General features: G+C 41.8%; 1 protein-coding gene across 1 annotated transcript in view; it reads left to right on the forward strand.

The window, feature by feature from the left end:
* Positions 1-21,418, forward strand: part of CDH13 (cadherin 13) — a 1,030,614-nt gene that overhangs the window by 165,069 nt on the left and 844,127 nt on the right. The window lies entirely within an intron of this gene.

Genomic DNA, 21,418 nt, shown 5'->3' on the forward strand with positions numbered 1-21,418 from the left:
ATACAGCTCAGTGAACAAAATGGACAAACCCATTGCACTCTTAGATCTGAAAGCCTCCTATTTGCTTCCTCTTTATCAGGTTCCTTACATATGTTGTCTGATTAAATCTCACAGCTTTTCTGAGAGGCGTTTTACAAACAGGAAGCATAAAATTTGGAAGGTGGAGTGGATGGCCCAAGGTAATACAGCAAATAAGTAGAACAAACAGGTGAATTCAATTCTCTGACTCTAGCTAGAAGCTGGGTTCTTTTTTGCCACTAGTCTCTGCTGCCCCCTGTGGATTTATAGAGGGAGCTCATGGGTAATGGGAGGTCTGTCTTACCTAGAATCCTCCAATTCCTGCTCATCTTTTCATTTTAGAACCACTTGCAACACCTCCCCAGCACAATTCCCTAAATACCCTCCCCCTCCCCACTCATTCATGATTTTATTGAACAAGCAGGTACTGGGTCCCTGTTCTGGACCAACCACGTCTTTAGGAGCTGTGACATCAACAGGGAAGAACAAACCTGGTCTCCACTCTTATGGAATTTACATATTCATGTTCTAAGGGTACATTTTCCCTTGTTGATTCTTCTCAGGAATTCTCTTTTCAGTTCCTACTTTTGACTTGTTATTCCTGATATTTTGGCCTGTAGGCATTGAGTCCAGGGGTGATATTCGAAATACTTAACACCTGGTTCAATCAAAGGTCACCAACCTTAGTGGCAACAGAGAGTTCTTGGAGCTTATCTGCTGTGACAAGTATTAACCCTTTAGTTGCTGAGTTATAATAAGGTTCTGGGGGGTCCCAGAGGAAGGCTGGGGCATTAGGGCTGGGGAACTCGGGTCTTGGAGTGGCAGCTTTTTACCTAGGGGCATAGACGTTTTCCAGCATTTCTACAGTGGCTGTACTTGTGTGTGCTAGCAAAATGTCAGCCCTGCTCACATCACACATGAGAGTTTGCCCTTTCCAACTAGACTGGATGCTCACTGGGGGCAGGGATCCCATCAGCTCCTCCTTCCTCCACATAAGCCTGCTGTGGCACACATTTGATTTGATTCATCCATGACTGTGTCCTTGGTGTAAGTTAATCCTCAAAGCTGAGCAGTACAGATGAGACAAAGCTCTAGTTTTTATCCTGTAATATCTCTTAATAGTTTTTACTATAAATTTCACTTTCACCATTGGAAGGAATGGTGACTTTTTTGTTGCTGTTAAGTTAAAGTCTGTCGTATTCCGTGTGTGTCCAACGTTTGATAGAACCTGGGCTTTTGGAGCGTTCTGTGGTCTACAACTCAACTGTGTTCATTTGAACCACACAAGGGTAGTTCAAGAATAAGTTTAGAGCAAGGGCAGCAGTGGCCACAGAAAGAGCATTACCACCGCACTCTGTCAGCCCAGAGCCGTGGGCCACCTGTAGCAAATAGGTGACACTCCCGCTGCCTCCTGCCCCCTACCCCTTTCAAAAGTGTGCATTACAAATTCATAACTGCACTCCTCAAGATCTCACAAAACTTCTCATCTTATCACTTCATGCAGCTACTATCAATGGATCTGAATTAGTTCAAGAAATTAAACCTATTTCCGTCCCATATCCAGGCTGCTCTTGAACTAGGAAAAAAAAATATTTCATTTCACCCACCCAAAGAGATACTGATAATTATTTACCTGTCTAGGAAAAAGAAAACATTATTTAGATTCAGATTTGTATACTAATTTAACTTAGTGCTCAAGATGTGATCTGTCATTTGAGTGAGAATCCAGTAACGAATGGTAAGATTTACAAGGGCTTCTTTACGGCTATGTGTGTGTGCGTGTGTGTGCGCGTGCCTGTGTGTGTGTGTGTGTGTGTGTGCCTGTGTGTGTGTGTGTTGGTGCGTGCATGTGTGTTCTAGATTTCTTTAGAATTGATAAGATTTCTGTAGATCTGATGCCTAGAAAACCAGAAAGAAACTGTGGTCTTCTCAGAAGACATTGCTATACGTCTTTATCGCTGCTTTGTGCTTGCTTTATCAAGAGCAAAGCCCATGTTCACACAGTGGTCATTTCTGTCACCACCATAGGTTCAGATTTAAGATATACTTGAGGCTTGGGGTGCCTGGGTGGCTCAGTTGGTTGAGCGTCCAACTTCGGCTCAGGTCATGAACTCGCAGTTCATGGGTTTAAGCCCCGTGTCGGGCTCTGTGCTGACAACTCATAGCCTGGATCCTGCTTTGGATTCTGTGTCTCCCTCTCTCTCTGCCCCTCTCCTGCTCATGCTCTGTCTCTCTGTGTCTCAAAAATAAATATAAACATTAAAAAAAGATATATTTGAGGCTTTGCAAAATAATCAGACACTTTCTCCCCCAGGTAGCTCTGAGTTGAGGAAACTTTGATGACTGCAGTAGCAGTGTCAAATGCAGGCTCAGTGTCTTCCACTGGAACCATGAAAGAAAAGAGGCTGGCTTATTGGCTGTCCGTGGGGTGCCAGGTTACTCTTGTAACAGCACTTCATTGAATGTTGAATGATATACCTGTGGAGTGGATATTATGATCCCCATTTTAGAAATCTGGAAAACAAGAGCATCAAAGTGATTAAGCACTTGGGTAGGACTTTCACCACCAGAAAGCTAATATTAGAACTCAGGTCTGTCTGATTTCAAAGCTCCTTCCACACTATCTAAAATATTCATGCACCAGATGAAAGCTTTTCTTATTTTCCCCTGGATTTTTCTCAGATTTGTAGCTCTGCCTTCAATACAGCGTTTCTTGAAATGTGATGATATGATTATACCTCTCGTTTTTACTCCCCAACCATCATTTCAAAGGGAATTGACGTGAGGCTGAAGGGATAATGGTGGGGTGAGCCATAAATTCAGGTCAACCTTTCTAATGTGGGCAGGGCAATGTCTGAATTACCCAGCCCTGTTTTTAGGAGTTGCTTCCCCACTCCAGGACAGTGTTAATAGGCATAAATGTCCCCGGGGGCCCGGTAGTTACTGTAAATAAATGCCACAAACTGGTCTGTGGGGAGAGGTTAGTAGTGGGCTTGGGGACCTGGGCTGCACTAGAAAACACATGAGCTAGGGACACTGGGATGGCTCAGTTGGTTAATGTCTGACTCTTGATTTTGGCTTAGGTCATGATCTCAGGGTTCATGGGATCAAAAGCCCCGCATAGGGCTCCACACTCACAGTATGAAGCCTGCTGGGGATCCTCTTACTACCTCTCTCTCTGCCCCTCTGCTGCTCGCATTCTTGCATTCTCTCTCCCTCTCTCTCAAAATAAATTAACATAAAAAAAAGAATACACGTACTAGAATGGGGGTCTTTATTCCACTGGGATGATTGCTAGGTCCTAGCAGGGAGACCACAGTCAGCTCCAACTGGCTCTTTGGAAGGTACTTAATGGAGGGGCTGTTTCCTAAGGTGCAAGCAGAGAAATGCATCCTCCAAAGTCACGGTCCTTCTCTATTCATTTCACTGCTGGTGTCCCCGTTTGAGGTCTGGGGTAACAGTAGAAGGTGCAGCCTGGGGAAATGAGAAAAAGTTCTCAGATGGGCCAGGTCTAAGAGCTGCATTTATAGCAACTTACACATTGCTCAGTATTTAAAGATGTGGCTGTGTCTGGTTTTCTTTTCATTTTACCTGTGGTTTACTGGTGGAGGAGAAAAGTTGGCCATGAGGCAAGGAACCAGGCTGACTGGACCTGCCTTCTTCTTGATGTTTGGTTATCAGAGTTCATGGTGGATAGCTTTCAATCTCTTGTTTGTAAAGGTAATGAAAACACATGAACAAGGTCACTGGTTGACAGAGTGCCTAAAACAGCTCTATTTACTCTGGTCACTTATCAAGACCAGTCTTTCTCTTCTGTGTGTCTAAATACTTGAGAGCATCAAGTATAGTTTCCAACAGAGACATGCTCAGGAAATTTCATTTTCCCCTCCTCATTTATCCTTTTCTCTCTCTTTCTCTTCTTTTCATTATTAGAAGTAGCAGGAGTGTATAGCTAACACTTGCTGAATATTTTCCTCATGCCAGGAATTGTGCTAAGTGCTTAAATGGATCATCCTGTTTACAGCAACAATGACCCTAGGATGTGGGAAGAGTTTGGATTCTCATTTTGGAGATGAAGAAACTGAGGCTCAGAGAGGTAGAGTGATTTGCTCAAGGAAGCTGAGTTGTTAAGAACTTGGCAGAGGTGGGGTACCAAACCAGGCAATCAGCAACCAGGGTCCTCACTTAACCACTAAATTTCACACTTCTTAGGACTGCCAAACCCAGCACATGTACTCAGAGAACAATAGAGAAGTTGGAGGTGAAAGGCACATCAATGGTTTCTCCCCTGATCCTACCCCCTTTCAGCATCTGAAAAAGCACTGGGTGAATAAAGCTAGACAGTGATCAAAGAAAAGTCTGATACATGTTCTTTTTTGTTGTATGATTCAGTTGCTTACACATAATTCATTTGTAAATTGATACTAATGAAAGTTGGTCTTGAAATATTGTATACAACCCAAATCAGGAGTTGGCACCAAATCCCCACTTGGCCCGCAAATTATTTACTCTTGCCAAATTAGAGTCTAGAGTAATTTACCATAAGATGGGTTTTTAACCCTAATATGGAGACATATCAACAGTTTGCTATGAAAGCTCATTAGCTTCTAGAAGCAACTCTTGTTAAGGGAATGCTATCAGGGCAAACATATCACTTTAGTCTTTTCCCCAATGTTATTTTTTTTTTAATTGTTTTTTAACGTTTATTTATTTTTGAGACAGAGACAGAGCATGAACAGGGGAGGGGCAGAGAGGAGAGGGAGACACAGAATCTGAAACAGGCTCCAGGCTCTGAGCAGTCAGCACAGAGCCCGACGCGGGGCTCGAACTCACGGACCATGAGATCATGACCTGAGCCGAAGTCGGACGCTTAACCGACTGAGCCACCCAGGCGCCCCTTCCCCAATGTTATTAATTCTACCTTGTAATACAGGAAAAATAAATGGAAAACTCTCATTCAGTATTAATTCACTTGGGCCCATTTATTTCCACCAGTAATCTCTCTTTTTGTTCCAACAGTAGCTTCTGAGAGAAAGTTGGTTCGGTTCATTTTCCCATGTTCAGGCTCAGTGTAGGATTTTATGTTTCCATAATTAACAGGGACACTTTTCAAATAGAAAAATATTATTTTTGTGCTTTTTGAAAAAAAAACACAGTGGCTACTGAATATGATTTTCCAAATGGAGTGTAGATTTTTCATTTCAACATACATCTCTATCTCCTGATGTTATGGATTTGGGCTTTAGGGCAACCTACTACCAGGCTTCTAGCTGTCAGGATTGGCCAATTTATTGGCTCCTAAATAGGAACAGTGAAAGTGCTGCATTAGCATGATATGCTATTGCAAGCAAAGAGCATCTATTTTCTAAGCAGATGCTTACCAAATACCTGCTTACTGGACACAAGTTGCACTTGGTTTTACTGGATTTGGTTGGTGCCATTGTGATTAAAAGATGGGCTGGCTCTTTGACCATTAACTCTTGCGTATTGTTCTATCTTGTCAATAACATAAAGATTGTCTAGATCTTATTTTTTATTTATTTCTTTATTTGGGGTTAATCAAGTTTGAGATTATGCCAAAAGTTTTTCACTGTTGAATGATGAAGTTAGGTCTTAACAGTGGGCCCGGTCTCCCTTTAAAACTCGGTGATTCTCTTATATCAGGATGTAAATGGAAATCTGTGATTCTCTTATATCAAGATGGAAATCAATGGATTTCCAAGCCAAATTGAGAAAAAATGGTGGCTATTCGCTTCCAAAAGTTTTTCCCTCCAGTGAAGAGATCCCCAAGTGATCAGAGGTCTGGACTTGAGATCCACAGAACAGACAGAACTGGATGGACTTTAGCAGGCCCATCAACCTTCCAGTGTATGTAAAATGCTGTGGGTGTGGACATGTTTCACAAAATGCCATCACATTAGCAAAAGGGTTCATGAGAACCACTGACCTTACTTAATTCTTCTAAATAACGGGGTCTGGCCAATGATACATGATTTGGGGGCGTATTTACAATATATTTGCTCACTGCTTGTCCTTGGTCACACCATTAAACTACTGCGTGCTTCATTATATAAAAGGAAAATAATAGGATTTACCTAAAGCCCAAGGGAATACTGATCCTGTGCTAATTAAAGTTTGTTCTGGGATTTTAGAGTCTTGGATGAGAAAGAGTCATGTTGAGTTTGGTTATTTTATTCATTTGCAGTCAGTTTTCAATTATTTAAATTGAGTGTGTGAATTTTCAAATGTCTTATTATCTTTCTCCATCTTTTGACTTCATTGAGTACATTTTGTACCACTAAAAAAAGGGGAAAATGGAATAGGAGGTCTTGAAACTCAAAAGCAACCTAAAGTTACATATTTCTGACCCTTACTGAACAAAGATTAAGGTCAGTGTTTAGGGGTACCTGGGTGGCTCAGTTGGTTGAGCATCTGGCTTCAGCTCAGGTCATGATCTCACGGTTCATGAGTTTGAGCCCCGCATCTGGCTCTGTGCTGCTAGCTTGGAGCCTGGAACCTGCTTCAGATACTGTGTCTCCCTCTCTCTCTCTGCCCCTCCCACACTCATGCTCTGTCTCTCTCAAAAATAAACAAACATTAAAAATTTTTTTAAAAATCAGTGTTTAAAATTTTTACATTTGATCTCTCAGGAGTTCTTGATGCTTAGAAAATATGGTATGTTGGGCCCTTTTGTAAGAAACAGCAGATGTCCAATCGTGCTTGGCTTCTTTTAAAAAAATTTTTTTTTTAACATTTATTCATTTTTTGAGAGACAGAGAGAGAGTGCACAAGCAGGGGACGGGTGGAGAGAGGGGGAGACACAGAATCCGAAGCAGGCTCCAGGCTCTGAGCTGTCAGCACAGAGCCTGATGCAGGGCTTGAACTCATGAAACGCGAGATCATGACCTGAGCTGAAGTCGGACACTTAACCGACTGAGCCACCCAGGTGCCCCAATCATTCTTGGCTTCTTAAGATCAGACTCACCCTCACCCTACAGAGAACGTAAAAGATGGTCACCATCTCTCAAGAGTTATACACAAGTTTATTTCTGAATCTTTACATACTTCTAGCCTATGTTCAATGAACCTGACTGCTGAATTCATGAATGATTGTCCCTTTTGTGAGTCCATCTAACCTCCTGACTGGATGATCCTCAAGAGAACTCTAGGTCCTATAGATTCTGATGCTTTGAAGAAAAACTTCTACTCTATCTCCAGGACCTTATGATTGGGGCAATCACTCAGGAACCTCTCTGTCCCTCGAATTCCTATCAAGCCAGCAGCTATCAAAGTCAGCCCATGGTTAGGATGTGAAGTCATGCGGGGCAGCTAGGGTTGAGAATAGCAAGGGTACTACCATTGACTTTTGAGTCAACAGTACTTGACTATTGAGTCAGAGGTGTTCACACAAGGCAAGAAGAGGAGCCAGCATGATGTTCTGGAATCAGTAATCAAGGAAAGCACAGAAGTTAACTGGAGGAAATTGGATAGGAACTTGGAAATGCTGGTTCAGTTTCTTCATCTATCCTATACACAGCATATAAAATGATTTCAGGTAATTTTATGATTATTACCCAGAACTTTTAATAGTTCTTGAACCTTTGACTTGATAGAAGTGTAGATTGGGGCAAGGGAGAGGATGGCTTTAAAAGTCTGCTGTCTACATTTGTGCCAACCCTCAGTGTCTTCAGTTCTGTCTTCCAAAGCAGACCACAGCAGAAGGATTCAGTGTAAATCATTTATTTTTGAAGTGACAGGCAACTCCAGTAAGAGAGTAGGGAGTGATATAGGGAATACACAGAAGGCAGTAAGTTGTATGTGGGTGGATGTGTTATCATCATGGGTGACCTCTGGGGTTCTGTTTGAGACATGTCAGAACTGTGCCACCCACACAGGAAGGAAGCTGGGGAATCTATCTACCAACTCTCATTGTTTAAGGGCTCGTCCCAGGGGCATTACGTCCCGGTGCTTCCAACCCATCAAGGGAACAGGTCAAGCATGGTCAGTGACCACAGAAAGAAGATGTAGATGGGAGAACAGTGAACACCAAGGGAATATAGATGGAGTGGTAACAGTATCTTCTACACCCAACACTGCCGATAACTCAGAGTTGACCCTGATGAAAGTAGTGGACTCTGCAGCTTTTCAGATTTCTCCTTCCTGTACCTGGTGGCAGAGGCAAAACTGGGGGAGGGTATCGATCATAAAATTTTCCAAGAAAGGGGACACAGGGGTCTGTTGAGAGATTCAGTGGACCCTTTTCTCTTCTGATTCTGTATCAGGGAGCATTAGCTCCTTAAAGCATAGCAAAAGAATGGAAACACCCACGCATAATGACAGCCTGTCCACAGGGCAGGTGTGCTCACATTCTAGGTTTTTTGCTGTGTGGCTTCATCTCCATTCCCATTCTCTCTCTCTGTCTGTAACTTTCTTATCCCTGTCACATGCCCTGTAAATGTATGTCTGCATATGTGTACACACACACACACACACAATGGAGCATTACTCAGCTATAAAAAAATGAAATCCTTTCATTGTGACGATATCGATGATCCTGGAAGACATTATGCTAAGTGAAATTGGCCAGAGACAGAAATAAAAATAAGGCATGATTCTACTTGTATGTGGAATCTAAAAAAAAAAAAAGAAAATCATAGAAACAGACTAGAAGGGGGTGGTGGAGGTGGGGGAAATGGGGAGATGTTGATCAAAGAGGACAAACTGTTCTAAGATGAGTAAGTTCTAGGGATGTATTGTAGGATGTGTGTAGTTAACAATACCGTATTGTACACTTGAAGGTGGCTAAGAGAATGAATCTCAAGTGTTTTCACCACACATTTAAAAAAAAAAGTGACTTTTTTTGATGGATCTGTTAACTCAATTTTGGTAATCATTTCACATGTATACATATATGAAATCATCATATTGATATATCATAACCATCATATCAGATTCTAAATATATACAATTTTTAATTTACCAATTATACCTCAATAAACCTGGAGGGAAAAAAAAGAGTAAGGACAGAGGGGCTATGACTGTTGAAAATTGGTCATTAAAACTATGGCTATTGAAAATTGGATGTACTGGGAGAAATGAGCAGCGACCCTTACCAAAATGTTCAGGAAGCATTCCCATCTCCCTCCTTTGGCTGCCCAAAAAGTGTATTCGAAGTTGCCACAGAACAAACTTCAATGTGTTCCTCAACAATCACAGATGATTCTGTCTTTCTCCTACATGCACTTCACCTTTGCCATCCTCCGCACTCTGAAATAAACCCCACTGACGGTTCTAGGCAGTCTCAGGGACTCTCAAACATCCACTAGGATCCCAGGATGGAGTCACCAATCCCTGTTCATTTTTTCCCTCCACTGTGCTGTTCTAAGGCAGAAACACTACCAGCCGTGGAATTCAGACGGCGCAAGTGCACACAGCTTTCCAAAAAAGGCAGAGATTGTACTGAAGTGTTTGCTTTTCTGTTTTTCGGCCAGTTAATCTCACCGTGGGTAGCTCTAGGCCACCCTCAGCTCAGCTACTCTCTCCTCTATCCTTGTCAGAGCTGTGGTGCTGGTGCTGGTGCTGGTGCTGGAAAAGCGTCATGAAGATTTTGAGCTAAAAGATTTAAATTGACCTCACTTTTGAATTCTTCTTTTTCCTTGAAGAATAACTATTATTTTTCTTGAAAATGCATACCCATCTACCCTTGTTTATCAGATCTTATCATCTCAGAGTTAAGGAAGAACCAGGGCATTTATTTCCCAAGTCACTGACTTCTGTAGCACCCAAGACCCAAACCACAATGTTCATATGGGATCTCCCAGCAGCTCCAACTCAAAAAGAAAAAAAAAATTAATGCCAATTTACATGTGAATTGATCACCATTTTTCCATAAATGAATATTTAGAGCATAACTCAAATGCTCCAGAAGTCAGTTTAAGTCTTTTAAGTATTGTATAGGATAAAAAGGAGAGAAAGAAAAAAAACACTTGTGATTCATATTAACAAGATCATCATGGGACTAGATCCTGGGTCTACTATATGTACCTCTTCCTCAGTTTCCCCACATGAAAAATGGTGAGTTTAATACATACTTAACATGGTCACTGTGTGGACTGGGGACTCCATATTTATGAAACACCTGGCCCAGAACATAGCTCATGGTAGACACTCAATATTTGATTGGATCCTCTAAGCTCCTACTCTCCAGGATACATAGCAAGTACTAAAGTTATCTAAATGAACACAGATCCCCAGATTAGGTATGCAGTGGAGAAGGAAAGGCCATGAATTGATGACACATCAGCCCAGTTTAGGGTTAAAAATAAACTGTATCTAAATTGGAAAATATTAAGAAATTTAGAAAAAAATCATGTAAGTTTATCACAGAATTCCCATTAGTTCCTCAAATTTGTTTTTTTTCCCACTTAACTAAATTCAAATTTTCATTTATATTTTAAGCTGAATTATTCGTGGTTATTTTCTTAGAAGGCATGCAAAGTTGGTACTTTTACCTTAGCTATCTTTCCTTATCCAGAGGCTTAAAGGAAAATCATCAACATAAAGTACAAAACATCATTAAGATTCCCAAGAGTTTTTTATTACAGAAGAATGTGGTCTGATTTTTTCACTTTCACTGAGTCTGTCTTTTTAGGAGACTCTGCCTCCACTCTCAGCCACCATTTCCAAGTATTCTTTCCTCTGTTAGGACTGCAATATGATAGCCCTTGATGGGGAGGCAGGTTGTGTAACCCAGGAGGAAGGGGACTATGGGTAAAAGAGAGAAGTGGTTAGATTATAAAGTTGCTTGGTGACCCTCAAGACCAAAGTAACTGTGAATTTGTGTGTTTTCTGGCCCTTCTACTCACTTGATGATTAAATCCTACAGCTGTCCAAATCCAGTCCTTGGCTTATCTCAGCTATGCAGAGTGGCATTATTGGTTCAAACTGTCCATGGAGAAACAGATGTATGAGGCCAAAATCTAGCAAAATGCCAGAAGAGTGTATTTGGGCAGGATACCAAGATGTAGTTCAGGGGACCTGCCTGGAAGCTGGGACCAGGGCCAGTGGTGGATAGTTGGACATTGCAATGAGAGATGCCCAAATATGAGTATGACAAGTGGGATCGTCATTCTGTGAATCAAAGTCAAAAAGACTTCATGAAAACACGATTTGGGGACTGACTGTGGGAATCTGATTTGGAACTTTTCTCATAGCCTGGTGATTTCTAATGGTGCTTTTGTTGGACGAAGTCCTGGGAGGGTCTGAGTTCTATCTTAAAGGCATTGCTCTGCCTGTGTGACATGGGTATTCTTTACTTTATCACGTAGAAATGAGGACGTGTGTAGAAGGTATAATCTCCTGTTTGCAAACCCTCGGGTGCCGATAAGACAACCATCTTTGTCTTCTAAAACTGTACATATACTTCTAATTTCTACCAGTTGGTAGAAGCTTAAGCTAAGTCCATTCGTTGCCACCATAATCCCCTAGGTTTCTGTCTACTTTCAATTGCATTTACGTGCTGCCATGGTACATGATGGGTGGGAGGCACTCTGGCATCTGATGAGATGTTATTGCAGCCATCTGGTCTTTGGTCCTCTCTTTCCAAGCTTACGGGTGATTCAAGTCTTTCAGCTTTCTCTCCACTGTTTCAGTCCCTTTCCAAAGCATGCAGGGACCATTCTGTTGCTCCCTTGCTGAACTAGGTTTGGAATTGGGGCTCAGAGAAAAGACATGGCATTGTCCCTTTTACCACATCTATGCATTTCTCCTTCCCTTTCCAACTCAGGGAATTTTTGTCTGGGAAAAAAGGGGGCAGTACCCTGGATCATCATCCATTCTTCCCTGTCTACTATTTAAAGCCCAAATGAATATCTGGGGTCCATTTAGATTTAGGGTTTGAAATATAAAATGGGCTTTTAAAACCATAACAAAAAATCTTGGATGCCTGAAACTTTCATTTTTTTAGATCTCTCTTTGCTTTTTATTAACAATATCCCTTTCCTGAGGCAATTAATGATGGGCAGTGGGGGTAATGAGTACAGAGAGATTTTGGGGGAAAATCTCATTTAATTCCTGCCAAAACTTTCAGCCTGCTTGACCGGAGCCACCGTTGAAAAACAATGCTGTTTTGTTTTGTTTTGTTTTGTTTGTTTTTTTGTTTTTTTTTTTCGTCAGCAGAGACGAGTCCCAAGTACTCTCAGACAGAGAAAGCCAGAGAGCTTTGTATTTGTCTTGGAACTCACATGGAACAGTGATGAGTGAAATATGGCTGAGTCTCTCTAGCAGGAAAATTTTAGGTCCACAGAGACAAAGGCTTTCGTTCTGACATAGCAAAGAAGGACAAAGCATAGCTGAGGAACACAGCAAATAGGTAATAATGTGAAATTTGCAAGAATGATGTGCTCTAGCTTATTCCAGTGAGGACTGATGAGATGTGGGTGTAGCAGTCATCATGAGGGTGAAATCCAAGATAACTAGAGACAGGAGAGGAAGTGGCTGTCTTAGAGAGACCAAGGCTGATAAAGTTTTCAATCCAAATGACAAGAAACTTCTGGTTTCTAAGAATATGCCTTTGCATTTGAGTCGATGCCCTTTTTCAAACAAACAAACAAAAACCCCCAAAAAAGCCCCAAAACCAAACCAAAACAAAACAAAAAAACCCAAAAGACACGTTTCTTTCACTGACAACAGACATTGCCAGGTTTATCCACACAACCAGTGTTCCAAATGCTATGTAAAAATGTAGCAATTGGGCAGATTGTTAAGTAACCTGCTGTAATTGCTTTTATTTGTTTAATCCTTTGAACAAACAACATTTTTCATTTTTTGTCTAAAAGACAAAGGAGAGTTAAAATTTTATGGTTGTTTTTCAGGGAAAATAAAATTGAGCATTTGTTGGCTGAGGTTGGAAGATCATTACCTTTAGCAGTTTGGGCAGCTTGACTTATAGGGAGAGGTCTGGTAGCTGGGAAGGACAGCGTCAGTAAAGTGGAAGATGCTGGGGTCAAGGGCAGGCTCAGGAGCCAGGATACTCAGTGGAGTAGATGAATGGGAAATAACACTTGATTCTAAGAAAGAAACAATAGCAAAACCATCTAGGTAAAAATGGCATCATATCTTGATTTTGGTGCTAAGGAACCTTGCAAGAAGGAGCCACTGACGTCTTGTCTTGGAGACACCTTCCTGTGGGCTCAAGGATAAACCTCAAGCCTGAGACTTTATGGTTTGCAAAAGAGAAAGGATACTCTTGATTTTTTATAAAGGGTGAAAAGAACAATTCATGTTAAGATTTTACCCCCTGAAGCCATAATGGAGTATTTTGTATGTGGAGAAACACTGTGGAAGGGTAAATATATGCGATGAGATTCATGGCACTGATTCTTGGGGCTTTTAATAAACTCATTTAGGCTCTTCTAAACTTAAGACACTGTTCTCAGCTGTATCTCAGGTCATTTTTCAAAATGAGTGTTCTCTTTGCCTTAAAACGATCAAAGGGAATTGCTTATTACCCAGGGTCAACTTATTAACTGGAGACAGAATATTCCCCAATTACAGCATCGCTTAAATGCACGTCTTACTGAGCTCTAGGCAAGGGGCAAATTGGGGACGAGAGGAAAGGGTGTAGTAAAAAAATCCCAGGGTCTTCCTCTATTCCCTAGCTGACTAGCTCGGTAACCTTGGACAGCTCTGTGACCTTTTAGCATATGTTTCCTCATTTGCAAAACGAAGTGAGATGCGGTAATTCCCAAAACTCCTTCTTTCTTTCTGCTTTTCCTAATTTTTTAGAACTGCTGAATTATTGCATACATTAAATGATTTAGTTTCTTCTTTGAAATAATGGGGCCCATTTTCAAGGATCTCCATCTCCCTGTATTTCTGCTAAGCAAGATCTAACACCTTTGATATCCCTGTGTCTACTTTCTAGGGAATTAAAGATATAATGTCATTTGATTTTGTGAAGACACTTAGTAAAAAATTGTCACTGAATGCCTTATGCTTTCCCACAGGGCTATCAGAGCTGAATCCCTACAGCAGACAAGCCAAAGTTAAAATAGGAGGGATTGACAAGATAGGGAGGTAGAGAGAGCTTGTGCACACAAACTGAAAATGCAGTAAATAACAACGTGAGAAAAGCCATCAGAAAGAAGCTTCTTTCTTCATTCTTGATAGTATCTTATATACATTTTGGTAAGACTGGTAAGATGATATTGAAAAGGTGACAAAGGAAATGCTTCCGGCACTTAGTGAGCACCTAGTGAATACCAGGCATATGTTAGGCATAGACCTTGGTTTTCCACTTTGTAGATGAGGATATTTAGGCACAGAACTCACTCGGTAAGTGAGTGGTACAACTGAGATTTTAAGCCAGGAATTTACATCAGAGGACAAATAAGAAGTTAAATAATCACAGATAAGCCTTCTACTTCCCCCTGAATCTTTCTCCTCCCCTCGTTCTTAGATGTCAACAGCATTACCGTTTCACTCAGGCAATGTACTTCAGACATCTTCCCACGTTCATGCACATGGAAATACCTTATTCATTTTAAATGCTATATCCTTTTCAGGGTGTGGGTCTACCATAAATTAGTTAACCTTTCCCTATTGTTTTTCACTATTAAAAATAATCCTATAGTGAGCATCCTTGTACCTCTTTCCATGTGCACATATGAAAGTATTTTTCTAGGTAGATGTGAAAAAGTAAATATATATATATATATATATATTATATATATATATATGTATATATATATGTGTGTATGTGATATATGTTTTTATATCTGTGTATATGTGTATATATATACATACATATATGTATTTTTTAAAGTTTATTTGTGTTTGTGAAAGAGAGAGAGTGCACAAGCAGAGGAGGGGCAGAGAGGGAGGGAGGGAGAGAGGGAAAGAGAGAGACAGAGACAGAGAATCCCAAGCAGGCTCCTTGCTCAGCACAGAACCTGACATGGGGCTCATCCCACGATTCCAAGATTATGATCTGAGCCGATATCAAGAGTCTGACACGTAATCAACCGTGCCATCCAAGCACCCCCATATATGTATTTTTTAAAGATTCTGCCAAATTTCCCTCCCAAAGGGCTTGTGCCAAATCACCCACCCACTCCCCCACTAGCATTGTGTGAAAGTCTCTGTTTTCTCATACTAAAACCAATACTTGATGGCATTAAACTTTAAACATTTTCCAAGCTATTATTACATTAATTTTTTCAAGTGCATTTCTCTGATCACAAGTGGGTTTGAGCACCTCTCGGGTTATTTTCCTCCAGAAAGGTTCCCAATAAATGAAGGGAGAATGACTGAGCTCTGCCATGTGCTGTGCAGAAAGCCCTGAGTTTCTTTGTGAAGAACATGATGCCGGGTCATTTGACTTGGAGATCCTGGAGAGAAGGGGGTGGTAAGATTACACTCTCATTAGGAATTCACCTGGGGGTCATAAAGGAGGCTGAGCAGGTCCTTTAAGCGTGTAAATGATGACACTCGAATCTATCAGAATACTAACCCTGAAATCAGGTTGAATTTACAGCCATAATATCTATCTTTGGATTTGGTTTTATGTTTTTGCCCTTGATTTATGTGCATGCCTTCCTTACCATCCCATATCTCAAGCAACATAAATGTATTAAAGTAATGGAATTTAGCAAATATGTTACGCTTACCATCTTTGTTCCCAAGAGGGAATTTGGAAATCTGACAAATATTATAGCTTTCATTTTCGAGACCCATTTTCTGAGCAGTTTCACTAACAAGTCTCCTGATTTACCACGCCATTAACAAAAATAATTCTTTCTGGACAGCAGTAAAAGAGGTGGATTAGCACAATTTACAGCTTTCTCAAGATACATATAAGGTGCCTGTTAAGAAAAAAAGGGACAGGTTTTTGATTAACTGATACATAGACTTGCTTTTAAGACACCCCAGTTCATTCTCCATAAGCCCATCTATTAAGGACAGCATCCCTCAAAGAGGAAACTTGCCATGGCCCTATGTCTTGGCACGGTCTTGTGTTTGCCAACAGTGATTAGGAATTACTTACTTGCTGACAGCCCTTCATCATTGATTGGAAGAGGAAACCTTTCCCCGTCGGACTGAGAATATGGTGCCCAGTTTTTTCCCCTTTAAATGAAACGTTATCCAGAGACAACCCTTTCAATGTGTACACAACAACACACATGGGTTCAACAAAAGAGTGACCTTCAATGAGCGGAGACAGAGTGGTTGAGAGCCTAGGACAGCAGCTCATTAGGGTGAAGCCTGTCCTTTTTCTTTGCTAAAGTCAGGCAGGAAACAAATGTCTGCCCAATGGAAGGAGTAATGAGAGGAGGCTGTCAGTGAGGAAGATATACAGCTATAGGGAAAGCACTGGAAAGTTCCCTCGACTCCATGGGAACTTTATGTCCTTGATAATTCTTGTATTCAGAAGATCCCAAAGTGTTTGTGGAGCCCATTAAAAAGTTCCAGAGTGGCCTGGTGAGAGAGATGCCCAAGGTGACAAGGGTGTCTTTCTAGGCTGTGTAAATAGCATGGCCGTCCATTCTGTGGCATCGGCCCACAACTCTGAGGCCCTGAGCTCTGATTCCCAGCTCCTACGGTGTGTAGGCATCAGCACATGGCGGTGACAGCCTTAATTCGATTTTCCTTTGCATCTGTAATTCTGACAATTACAAGGATTCTTACCCTTTTTTTGTGCCATGGCCCTTCTGTCCGTCTAGTGAAGCCTATAGACCCCATTTCACAATATTGTATTTAGATTAAAATATTTAGAATGATGATGGGGTGTGTGTGTGTGTGTGTAAATACATAGATATATGTATAAAAATAGTTTTATACATTTTTCAAAATATTAAAGAGACATGTTTGCAACAAAGATCTGATTGTGTACAGCTCTTTCCAACTCCATGTTCAGTGATGACATATTGGTAGCTTGAATGTGACTGTGATGGCAGTATTTACACCACAGAAACTGGCATACATTAGAAATCATGACTCTCTCTAAGAGTCATTTGTTAAGATACTTACCACCACACTGTACTGTGTATATATATCTGTGTGCGTGTATATATAAAAAACTGTATATACTTACACTTTTATTTATAAATAAATTAATTTACAAATTTATTTATTTCTAAATAAATTTATTAATGCCTTAAATAACAGGATTTGATCACAGGTTACATAACTATCATAATTTTGAAGTACTTATGGGTGTAAATTGTATTTCAGGAGATCAGCAACAATCACAACGTGACATAATATTTCTCTCTATAATTGATGACAAAGTCATCGTTACTGTTAGTACTATTGTGATTCGTTGCCTCCATCCATACTTAAAGGAAATGCTAACTTTCTGTTAGACGTTAATGCAAATAAAGATGCATTTTTCCCCCATCTAAAGAACCCCGGAACTACAATGTCCAGGAAGCTGGAAGAAAGAGGAGCAAGGAGACCAGTTAGTAGGCCACAAGATAATCCACATGAACAGTCATGACATCTTGTGCTCAGCTGAGGAGATAGAGAGATGTGTATATGGGATTTGAGATAGTTAACAAGGAAAGCCAAAAACCAGGAATGTACTGATACAAAAGTGAGGGAGGTGTCTGGAGTGACTCCTAGGGTTTGGGCTTCTACTACTGGGTTTACTGAGAAGGGAATGTTAGGAAGGCCGGGTTTCAGGAAGATGGCCCTGACTTGGTTTGGAATCTTTTGGGTTGGAGGTGCCTCTCAGTTATTCCCAAGGAAATTCTGAATAGACAGTGGGATGTATCCATCTGGAGTAGAGGCCTAAGTATACTCTACCATCAGTCTTGGGTGTGGGGGTTGGGGGTGGTGAGACCAGGCGGGGGGGGTGCTGATCCTTGGTGGAGAAGCCAGCCACAGAGAAGTGTGCCACCCTTTCAATAACTTTTCACACTGTGTCCCCTACCTTCTTCATCCCTTAATAATCATTGTGTCAACAGATTGCGTTTAGAAACTGCTGCGATGGCCCCATTTGGGGGAAACCCCGCCCACAGGGAGTAACTACTTTCCCAGTTTCCACACAGCTCCATGCTCGATCTGGAAGCTCAGAGGAGAGTCCTGGGGAGTAGACACATACTAGGAAGTCATCAGGATATTTACAATAACTGGAGTGTCCATCCTATAAGAAACTGCCCTGAGGAAAAAGACTGAGTGAGAAGAGCAGCAAGCAGTAACCTAGAGGATTTCCAGATTCAATGGTTAGCAGAAGCAGACAAGCCTAAAAATGAGACAAAGCAGGAGCAGCTACAGAGATGGGGGAAAGCCAGGTGAGGTGGTGGGGAAGAGGAAAGGAGAGGGTGCTTCAGTAAGAAGAGAGGAGACAAGTAAGCTGAAGGGTGAGGAAGCCTGAAAGTTCTTTAATGGATCTGGTGATAACAGGGTGTTCATTTCATGGGAGCTGTGTCAGTGGAGAGATGGTGGTGGAGGCCATTTGGGAGGAGAAGAAATGGGGACAGAAGTTCTAGACACCTCCTTTAAGAAGGTTGGCTGCTATGAAGGAGACAGGTAGTGAAGTCGTTGGGGGTAGATATAGAGCCAATAAGGTCTTCCTTCCTCTCTCCCTCCCTTCTTTCCTTCCTCCTTCTCTCTCTCTCCCCCTCCCTTTCTTCTTTCCTTCATTCCTTCCTTCCTTCCTTCCTTCCTTCCTTCCTTCCTTCCTTCCTTCCCTTTTCCCCCTTTCTTCCTCCCTCCATCCCTACATTAGGAAAGACTTGCTTATAAGGATTTATCTGAGGCCAGGTGAAGATACATGAGAGAGAAAGGACCAATAAAGGTATAAAGCTCTTGGGAAAGTCAAAGGAGACAGACTACAAAACCTGGAAGATGTGTTCACTTCTTCTATCAGAGAGTTGAACGAATGCATGAATGAATGAATGGTGCAGCCACCTTTAACCATAGGCGTGTCTTGTCCCTTGTCTAATGGAGGAGTCCTTAGGTGGCTCCAGAAGGCAAAGTAGTTTGCTTTAGGTCTTGCAGCGGTGGGATGCTGACCCCAGCAGGTCTCCAGAGAGATGGAGGTCTCTTTGTGTCAGAAGCACGTGTTGGTGTTTTGGGGGCATTCAGTTCTGAAGGCCTTCATAGACCTGTGGGACATGTAGGAGAATGTATACTGAAGCATATTGGAAATTGAGCTGCTTATTGGTGTTTCCTGTGTAGGTTTTGAAATTGGGGTTGAAAGAGGCATTATCAGGGCAGGAAAGATTGGATTTAAGAGCTCTGAGTAGTTGAAATAAGGGTGCCATCCTGGGGGAAGGGATTTGTGATGGAGATGAACTTAGGGCTTCAGAGCTCTTCGTGTATCAGAGCTCCAGTATCTCTGAGGCTTCCAAGCCCTGCTTTTGACACTCAAATCCAGCAGAGGGTTGCAAGCCTCTCAAGACACAGGTACTAAAACCTTATTGACTGATGTGGACTCTTCTCTGGATCAAAGGGCCCAGTAATGGCATTAGCTGGCGGGCTCTTTTTAAGTGCAGAGAGTGCTTCTCTGTAGATAGCATGCCAAACTACCTAGGGTTAAGATAAAAGGCTTCAAAAAGGCAGCAGCTTCCTTGAGGCTGCTGATGGCCACTCACGTTGCTGCTTTGGCCATGCTGACCCCAGACTGCCAGGGCCGGCCTACACATATCTCTCTCTGTCACCTTGGATCCTGTGAGCCCCAGAATTCTAAGCCTTCACTGCAGAAACAAACTGAAACAAAACTTTTGACACTGTCTGAGGCTACTGCTGCCTATGACCTCTACCACTTAAGCCATTTTTGGAAAACATAGACCTTGAAGTTGCACCAGACTTGGATTTAAATGTCATCCCTTCCCTAATTGACTGTGGGATCCTAAGCAAGTCTCCTGCCCTCCCTTAGGGTCAGTTTTATCATTTATGCAACAGGGTTACTCCTGCCTCCTGTTGAATACCCATCTATTCAACACATACTTGAGTGCCTATTTAAATACTGGCCACTGTGCTGGGCACTGGGGTCTAGCTGAACAAGACAAGCACGATCCCCTCCTTCAGGAAGCTTCCAGTGCAACAGTGGATGTACTAAAGTGCCAGGCCCAGGGAGCGCATTTAAGAAATGTCTCATTCATTTCTTTTTTTGTCCTTCACGTACCATGTCCAACTGAAAGTATCATTTGTTGCCCTGTGTGACGCACAGTGGGGTGCTGTGAGGCATTGAGTGGTTAGCAGATGGCTCTGTAGGGTATAAGAGCAGGGATGCAGTGAGAACTCAGAAGTGGAGTGGAGGGAGGGTCAAACCCCTACTGAGGATGGAATGCAGGCATCCACATCACACCTCCACCTGTGACGAGATGTAGGCCCAGTCATACAATTTATGGGCCTCTTTCTTCGTGTTTCAGTTTCCTCGCTTACACAAGGGAGACAATAATCGTACACACATCTGAGGGTTTTTGTAAGGATTAAACAAGCAAAGATGGGCCAAGTGCTTAGAGCAATGCCTGGAACTTGGAAAGTGCTAGATAAATGTTAGGTATTATTTCCATTTTCAGAAGCAAGCTGCTTTCATGACAACCTGCCAGTGTCAAATGGAAATCAGGTGGGAAATCCCACACCACTCACCACAGCCCTTTCAAATGTGGTTCCATCAGTCCTCTCTTTTCCTTTCCTGCTCCTGAGTCTCATGTGCAGATCTCCGACTGTGAAGAGACTCGTCCCTAATAGTAGAATATCACTTTCTGGTTCTATTTGTTGACCATCCATTATGCTGTGGGGTCTCAACAGCTTTAATTACAATAATTTGAGGTTTGTTCAAAACATTATATTCCGGAAAGTTCAAGGATGTTTTTAATTTAATTATATGCAGGTTAACACCACAGATGACTGTTGGGGAAAAAGGAAAATGCTAGTCTTTCTGAATGCAAGACACATGTTTAGGACTGATAAAATACACTACTGTGTTTTGTTTCAGAATAAAAAGAAATGTATAGAAATGTATTACAAAATAAGTATGGCAGTAAGTTGATGTTGGGATGCTTGGTCTGGGGCACTGTTGCTAACAGGCTTGGTTCTGGTTAAGGGAATGAAGTGCGTGGGATCAGCCTTGCATTCAAGTTAGGGTCCAGAGGCCAGCTCCCACAGGGGTCTGAGAGCTAGCCTCTGTCCTGCAGAGACCCACATTAACCTTCTCAACAGGCACCTCCCTGTTCTTTCTGCTGTCACTATTGCTAATTATAGTAATAATTATTGATTGCCATCTGACTTCATTCAGTGAGTATTTACTGAGGGCCTACTATGTGCCCGGCCCTGTTCTGGGCCCTAGTGATAGAGGTGTGGGCACAATAAACAGAAGTCTCTACTTTGAAGGGGTTTATATTCCAGAGGAGAATAAAAAGGGTATGTGTTCGTACATAATGTTATTGAA

The sequence above is a fragment of the Panthera pardus genome, unplaced genomic scaffold, assembly GCF_024362965.1.
Source record: "Panthera pardus isolate Hobbes unplaced genomic scaffold, ASM2436296v1 HiC_scaffold_19, whole genome shotgun sequence".
In the NCBI taxonomy this organism is placed as follows: domain Eukaryota; kingdom Metazoa; phylum Chordata; class Mammalia; order Carnivora; family Felidae; genus Panthera; species Panthera pardus.